At 41.8% G+C, this 8,628-nt stretch overlaps 1 protein-coding gene and 1 long non-coding RNA gene across 3 annotated transcripts in view; one reads left to right on the top strand and one right to left on the bottom strand.

The window, feature by feature from the left end:
- The first annotated feature begins 891 nt into the window (after window positions 1-891).
- LOC130163318 (chemokine-like protein TAFA-2) overlaps window positions 892-8,628 on the top strand; it is a 62,403-nt gene continuing 54,666 nt past the window's right edge. For both annotated transcript variants that reach the window (XM_056367441.1, XM_056367440.1), the window contains exon 1: window positions 892-1,030. The gene's annotated coding sequence lies outside the window, so the exon portion shown is untranslated. The remainder of the gene's footprint in view (window positions 1,031-8,628) is intronic.
- LOC130163320 (uncharacterized) overlaps window positions 1,026-8,628 on the bottom strand; it is a 91,644-nt gene continuing 84,041 nt past the window's right edge. The window contains exon 3 of the long non-coding RNA XR_008826462.1: window positions 1,026-1,947. This is a non-coding gene — a long non-coding RNA (uncharacterized LOC130163320). The remainder of the gene's footprint in view (window positions 1,948-8,628) is intronic.

Genomic DNA, 8,628 nt, shown 5'->3' with positions numbered 1-8,628 from the left:
AGTTCTAGCATTTGTTAGTATTATTGATATTATTGCGGGAGCTACTAATTAATCCACTTCTTCTCATCATGTGTGTTCTACTTCACCAAATGCGCCCGAGCTGCCAAAATCCGTTTCACTACTTTAGTGTTAAACTCACAGTTTATCTTTTTTTTTTTTTTTTTTTTTTATATCTTTCGTTAAAATGAGAATAATTCCGTTTTCACTTTTGTGAATTATTATTTAAGAAATATCCAAATGAGCCTTGTAGTATAACGAAGATATAACATTAGTTTGAAGACCTGGTCGTTCTTGTTTTTCCATCCAAGTAGATACTGGTCCATTATCACACTGAGGTTCATTTGAATGTGAGAAAAGTGGAAAATCACTCTTTCCTCTCGGGCCAGTCGCTGTGACGTTCATATGTTACATATTAAAAAGGGAACAGATCCGTTAGAGTAATCGGATTACTGTAACGCAGTCGGAGAGGTGGCGGCGGTGCGCCGTGCGCTCCGGAGTCTCCATAAAAGTTAGTGCGCACAGAGCTGAGCCGTCAGACTGGGAAGAGACGCGGCGGAGCGAAGACTGGAGGCTGAAGTGATCGATGAGGACCGAGCCCCACTCTTGACAATTTCCCACATCCACGGTGAGAGCGTGGCCTGGTGCTCCGGGTGACTCACCCACCGCAGGCCACTGACAGGACGCAGTTAGTTACCGCTCATTAACCGCCTGAGTCCCGCAGCTTCTGTTGGGTTCTGGACTATCGGAGCAGCTCTGGATGCAGCCCGGGGATCTCGGCTGTGCGGCGGATGAGGTGCCCGCGCTGCCGCGTTAGAGGAAGAAGAAGAAGAAGAATCGTGCGTGATTGTGAAAAAGCTGTTTGATTTCATCCGGGGGGGGAAAAAAGAAAGAAAAAACACCGTTTGTTTTTTCGCCTTGTCCAGGACGCAAATGTGTCCACATCACCGACTCACCACTGGATTGTAGCAGCGGCCCCACCGATGGTTTAAAAAGGGCTTCAAGGTGCGGGAAGGGAGTGGGACAATTACAGGTAAGACCCCGACGGTCATATTCTGCCCCCTGCGTGGGGCTGCTGAGAGTTTCTCCCGCAGGTGAGAGCGCGCAGTCATGAGCAGAAAACCACTCATCCGGTGCGAGGCGTTTATTTGTCGACCATCAGCACCGCATCGATATCCAATCAACACTTCAGCAATTACACAAAAAACAGTGTAGGCCTTTTTTTTTTTTTTTTTTTTTTTTTAAAGTGTCACTCCCCGTTCTCCTCTAGAGAGAAATATTCATCAGTGCCTGACATTGACCTGTAACCAGTCATACAATATACAGTATATTTCAAACATGTTAATAAAGACATGAAGTTTTCCCCTCTAACAGACAGACAGTCTGATTTTCACTGCAGGTGTTTCTTGCAGTGTTGTTTTCTGACACACTTACAGAGCTTGCTTCCACTTGGCTACACTTTTTATTTTTTATTTTAGAAAACTGGTGTTAGATTGTAATTGTTTTAATATTATTTTTATTTAATTTGATGTTTTATTGAAGTGTCTGTGAAATTGCACAATCCAACACATAGGCTCTTTAAAACTGATCTGCTGTGTAAAAACAAAATGAGTTAAAATCAGTTGTTCCAGTTGTGTCTGTTTTTATGAGGTCAGTGGCGGTTAATAAAGTCTTGTCTTCATTACAAACTCCACAATGACCACAGCTAATATTGTTTTGTGTGTAGAAATAGATAGTATGTTATTGGCAGGTGTGGCAGGATGACAACCTGTGAGCAAACTACCAAACTGCTGCAGGGAGTCGACTCATTTTAGTAGGGATTCATTGATTTGACCTCCTGCACTGCGACTAATGTGGGCTCACCTGGGGCCAATAACGTGGTGATGTAATCCAGCGACATGGGGGGTGCAGCAGCTTCAGACGTGCTGATCCGGACTCTTCCTCTTCCACCTGCCAGGAACACGCAGAGCTTTAATTTACCAAGTGAAACGGGAACGAAAGGAATTGGACATGCTGACAGTTTACATGTCTGACAGTAAATACAAACACCGGTTGAAGAGAAGAAACTGTAATTGAAAACTGTAAATGCCAGTGGTTTTCACTTGTTCAGTGTTGGAGGGTGGAAAACCATGTGCAGGAGCTGCATGGGGACACTGAAGCGTAACGATGGCTCCAGCTTTAAACAGCTGGAAAAAGTGTGGCCTTGAAAAAGCGGCGCAGCATTAATCAATTGTAAAAGTCCGAACCCTGTTGGTCCGGCTCTTGCTCCGATATCACAAGCTAATCCAGTTTCTTCAGGATGTGTTGATTCCTAACATTGTCAGTGCTGATATACAGAAATGTGCTCGTTCGCTTATCAAGTACTTCATGTATATTTGAGTATATCCATTTTATGCTACTTATGACCTTTACTAGGAAAGAGACAGGGCCTTTGATGAGCTTTTGGCCGATGACCCCAGATGTCCACGAGTTGTCGGCTCCACTGAAGATATTTGTCCCTCGACTTCTTAAATGATGTCATTTAAATAAAAAGGTGAAATTGTCTGATATTTCGCCAAAAAGCAAAGATTCTGTCCAAAGGCAAAAAAAGAAAGAAAAATATATGCATCATAAGAACTTTGTTTTTCTTCTTTCCTACCTCATTGATCATTTCACAACACCTCAAAGTTATCTTGTGACCCTTTGGAGGGGCCCGACCCTTAGGCTGGTAACCGCTGGATAACATTATCAAACTGCATTTAAAATAGTTTAAACCAATTTTTAAAACTTTAACTACATAGTTATTTTTACATAATTTTGAATCCGGACTAGTAATGTTGGATTTTTACATCAATGTTTTTCTACATTTACGTGAAATCCATCTTTCACCACTCCTACCTCACTGCAGAGCACAGGGATGCAGCAAATCACAAATTGACGTCATCTGGCAACTTCTAGCAACTTTCTAGCAGCCAGTAGCTACTTCCCTCAGAAAAGAACTGGCAGCCCTGGCAGTCCCCAATTAGCTGGAAGCATTAGCTGCAGCAGCTCCACCACCAATGATCCAGTTTTAACGCTCTGGGCAGTCTGGTTCAGGTCAGACCGGTCCCCCTCCAGCCGGGCGACCTGGTGCCGACAGTCTGGCCAGCGCCAGTGGATCAGCCAATGTCACCTTTTTTTTTTTTTTTTTGGCGGGTCATGTCCTCACGCTGCCTTGCCATTGATCCAAAGCGATGACCCCCGAGGCTTCATGGTCTGCTGCTCCTCGCCAACCACGCCGACTTAGTCCTCTGAACAGCTGTGACACGCACCACACCAGCAGTGAATTAGTCCGTCTCTGAGGGTGCCCAAGTCTTTTGTTGTAAAAATTCCTTGTCATTATTATTTTATTCATTTATTTATTTTTCCATAAAAATAGCACATTTAGAACCTACTTAAACAAATAAGTAGAGAGTCAAGGATAGTTTTAGCACATAAAAGCAAAATAACAAGGGGCAAATGACAGGGCTCCTGAATGGAAACCTCAGAGGACCAACACTTCCAGTAAGAGCATCATGTCTCTATAAGCTCAAAGTCCTTCAGGTGTTCACTGTAGGTATATACTGTACCTAACTGTGTCAACACATAACCTCCCATCAAACCACAACTTGTGATACATTGCTGTCAAGAGGCCTTTTCGCAGGAGATATTTTCACTAATCGCATCAGGATTGGCTGAGGTGTATGATGGCTGAACTACATGTAGCTGCTTCAGTGTCAGGATCCTGGTGTTGTTCCTGCTGCCTCACAGTCACACATGTCATGGCTCACAGGGACACCTAAATAGAGCAGAGCCACTGTTAATGTTAAGTAAAAAGCTCTGCTGAGAATCATCTGTTAGTGAACTCAAAAGGTGCTCTGCAGATTTTGTTACCTTTGGACAGTAGGCCAGGTTTGCTGTTACACCTGTTTCCAGTCTTGATGCTAAGCTAAGCTAAGCTAATGTTTTTTAGGCCCTGCTTGATTTTTTAAAAGGCATTGGGTGATATATTGAATACATTTGATTAATTTAAAAATATGTATAATGTCTAAATCATGAAAACAGTAACTTAGATTATAGCTGGTAATGTTAGCTGGTCACATTATATTGAATTTATATAATTAAAAAAAAAAATGTTTTCACCCAATATGTAGAATGTCTGAATCATGGAAACAGAGTTATTACAAGGACACAAAAAGTCAAAAAGTAACTTAGATGATAGCTGGTCACGTTAGCTTGGTCACGTTAGCTGTCACATTGCGTAGCTGCTGCGGTTTATAGGACTGTCTCACAGGTGGCTAGCTGGCTCTGTTATGGTGGCCCCTGAGAGCTCAACACACTGCAACTTAAGAAAAACACATGCAAATAGACTTTTTAAGATAAACACAAAGCTTGTGCTACAGAAAAGTTATTCAATGCTGTATGACCTTTGCAGTTAAAAGCAATGAACGAGTGCGTCCCAGCTGGGCGCATCACTTTTTTGTGTCCCCTGGAAACGCTTCTGTGTTTTGGTTCTGTAAAGTAAAGCAGATTGGAGGTTAGCTAATGTAACGTTAGCTAGAAACCATCTGCAGATATGAGGCTAACGTCAGGGGACACAAATAGAGCAGATGAATTAGCATGCGGACTTGTCCGCTCGGTCTGTACTGAGTTGAATTATGCCTGTACTCTACTTAGTTGAAGTATCTGGTACTGACAGTCATAACTACGGTATGACCTACATTTTCTGAATATGTGTAACGATGCAGCATTTTTATTACTCTTGGTAATGAGTCCTAGAAAATATGACATTTCAGTCGCGTTTTTGTTATTCTGAATTTTGTTAGTAAAATTGAAAATTGTCCCAAAGCTTGAAAAAAAAATGTATTTGGCTATATCGTCTAGCTCTGTATCTTACACAGAAATATGACAGTGGTGTCGACCTGCTCATCTACCTCTCAGCAAGAAGGCGAGTACGTGTGTTTCTAAAAACACTGAACTGTTTTGTTAAAAAGGGACAATACCACTGAAGTCCCATCCACATGTGTTGAATTTATTATCTTAATACAGGCAGAGCAGTCTGTCTTCAACAGTATCTCCTGTTTTAAGAAAATCTTTTTAACTGGTGCAACCACAATGGAGACAAAGAAACAATGACAGGTTTTTCTCATTGTTCTCATTAAAGAAAAGTCTTGAAGACCTGGACATTTTTTGTGAATATAAAAAAGGCTTTTGAACGTGAGATGAAACCTCTGAGCCTCAGTGAGCTGCCCGTGGATTTATTCCTCTGCGTCCAAATGAAAGACTTGAGAGGAGGTCAGGTTCTCGGCTGTGCCGCCTTGATGGGCGAGTTTGTGCTTTTTTCTTCTCGAACTATTGGAATTTGTGCAAAATATCGGTTTTAGGTGCCAATCATAAAAATTGATTGGCACCGGCTGAGCTGGTGTTTGATGTGAGGGGGAAGCGGGAGCTGTTTTCACTCTTTCACATTCTATTTGATCTGCACTCGCTCTCCTCTCTGTTTCATTTGAAGTAAAACAAATTCACCAGCCACTGAATAAACAAGAGCTCTGCACAGATGATAAAATAATAGCGAAAGATTCCTTTCCATTTCTCACTGTGACCTCTGTCTTCTTCTCCTGCTTCTCTCTTTTTCTTCTGATTGGATTTTTTTTTTTCTTATTTTTTACCTGCTGACAGTTTTTGGCAGGAATTTATTTTGACTGGTTCTTTCACTAGTTTTCATATTGGCTGTGGGCTTTTCTGTGGCCAAAGGTCAGATACATATGACTGAAACTATTACCTCTAACTTTAGCTTATATTTTCTAACCTCACTGCTATAACAATGTACATCCATGCTGTGACCTGGAGGAAACTCTCGGTTCCTATAAATAGTTACATTGCTGCAACATTTTTTTGTAGTAAACAACATAATAATAATAAAAAGAATTATTTCCAGTTTTTCAAAGAAAAAGTTTTTTTAATGTTGTAAATGATTTATTGACTGTAAACTGGGGCTGTTAGTAGAATATGGTCAAGATTCTTCCGGAGCAAAATTAATGAAATTATAGCAGCAAATTTGAAAATGAAAGTAATTCATAATGTGATTTTCTCCAGTTTTTTGTTGTTGTTTTGTTTAAATATTGCCCATGTGATGGGACACAAACTACAGTCTCCCAATACCCACTCCTTTACTTTCTCCTTGCTACATAAATAAAACACTGCTTCCTACTCTGGCACTGGACAGTGGCATCAGACGTAAATCATGAGGTGCAGAATTGTCCAATATGAACATAATTCCTAAGGATACCAGGCGGCCGGCCTGACCTTCTAAGCTGTAGCTCCTGGTCTTTCCATGTTCTCACACTACAGTAACGAACGAACGAACAAATGAACAAATGAATGAATGACTGCCGCAATAACTGATAGAATGACAGTCAAAACTGCTGCGGCTGCAGTGTGTGTCCACACCGGTGCTGCTGCAGCGCTGCTCCTGCCAGCCCCATCTTTCTACACTTAGTTTGCCTTTGATAATGACCATCAATAATAATAATTAATAATAATTGATTTTTGTTGTTTCAGAGCCAGAGAGAGAGAGAGAGAGAGAGAGAGAGAGAGAGTGAGAGCACACTGGAAAAGTACTACACCTAATGCTCTGTTAACTTATTGACATAATATGATTATATTTATATAAATATTTCTGCTATGATTATTAGGTACACATGTAGCCTCCTGTAATGACATGCAGTTGTGATATTGGTAAAAATAATAGCATTATATTATTATTATTAATATTATTATAATAACATTTTTTTCACATGTATTGGTCAATCACAAATGTTTATATTTTGTAATCTGGATCATTTTCCTCCCAGATGAACAAAGTGGTCAAATGTATAACTTGTCTGGTTCCTGTTCCATCAACAAACAGGGTTAGCCTACAGAATTAGCGGTCTGATGGTTTGCAGGATGGGAGCCTTGGATGGAGTCAAATTCCTGGCCTGAATAATTGTTTCAGTCTGTCCCTGATAGCAACTATCTCCTCCACAAAAACATGCATACTCATTTAGCTTTCCTACGACAAGTTAAATTACCAAAACAGGAATGAAATCGCTCCAACACGATATAAACAGCGTGCGCTGCAGTTGCAAAAGTTAATGGAGAAACGAAGCCTTTCGGTGCTCCTGGTCTGACAGTCTATATTTCTTGTTGTTTATTGCCGTCTCAGAATCCTCCTCTGCCCTGGTCTTCATAGTAGCATGCTGTCCTCCTCCTCATCCAACAGTCCTCCTCCAGTTAACTATGATCCTATTTCATGCAGAGGCAGAAAAAAAAGGGGCGAGAGACAGAGAGAGAGAGACTGAAGAAGACAGAGAGAGGAGACGGAGATCTGCTGGTCTGTGTCCAGGTTTTTCCCCACGTGGCCATCTTATCTTTGCAGCAGCGTCTTAGTGTTGCTCCGTGTGTGGCCTACTGGCTTATAAACATGTGCCCGTCACGCAGGATGACTCCACTCTCCGAAGGCCTCCAGACAAACACACCAACACATATTCTGGACAGCAGAAACATCTTTCTATCCCCACTCTCCCCTCCCCTCTCGTTCCTGCCACCCATCCCCTTCCCTCCGTTTCATTTCGATGCCTGATGGTGTGTGCAGAGCTGAGGGCCTACACTACTTTCATGATGTGAGCCAAACCCATCTGGGACTCAATATCCTGTTTACCAGCTCTCAGCACTCTGAAAACCACAACAATACTGAGCTGAGGCAGAAGTTCTGAACTCATTACAGTTTGTTCAGGTCATGGCCAAGGTCAAAGTCTTCTCCTTCTCTGTAGCTCTGCCGCGTGGTCCAAAAAAATAAATAAAACAAAGGAAACTCTTCTCTTCTTCCAATCTCTACATTTTTTCATGCTGTGCTTTGTGAGCAAACACATCTGAAGGTGTGCTGGTAATCCACTGGATAATGGACTATAGAGAGACGCAGTGAGCCAACAGTAGCTGCTTGTAGATCGATTATTATTCGATGAACAGAAACTATTGGATGTGGCAGACTTGTGTAAAAATGTAGTTCACTGTAACCCAGTTATCTTACATTTAGTGCATGGCCTGCCTCTGTTTAGCAGTCCATTTCAGTATTTCCCTGAATGTCTCTCTGCAACACTCTTCTGTTTCATGTTCTAGTTCATTGTCATTGTTCAGATTGTTGAAGCGACCATCAGCCGCTGCGTGTCTGAGTCATGAGGGTGATGATCTGACTGCTACATTACAATAACATTAGACAGCGAGGTGATCTGACAGGATGAAGTAGAAAAGACTCGGGTAGAAGAGCTAGCTTAACCTGAACGGACTGTTTGCTGGCTAACTACCTAGCATGCTCTTGTAGAGACAACAGTCATGCTAACGTTAAGATGGCTATGCTAGCCAGTGCTAAATGCTCCCCACGTTAGCAAGTGTCCTTTCTCTCTCTGTCTCGCTCAGCTCCAAAATAATTAATTCCTAATGAAGACGTAATTAATCTTAATTTATTTTGAACAGGCTCAGTGATTTTCCTCAAACAGCTGGACTGTAGTTTTTCAGGGTGGACACTGCAGGGTCCACATCCTGAGTTTCTAGTGTGGCTCGTAAAGCACCTTGGTCAGGAAGAGAATGTCGTTT

Source organism: Seriola aureovittata, chromosome 22, assembly GCF_021018895.1.
Source record: "Seriola aureovittata isolate HTS-2021-v1 ecotype China chromosome 22, ASM2101889v1, whole genome shotgun sequence".
Classification (NCBI taxonomy): Eukaryota; Metazoa; Chordata; class Actinopteri; order Carangiformes; family Carangidae; genus Seriola; species Seriola aureovittata.
This window is presented reverse-complemented; position numbering and strand designations above follow the sequence as displayed.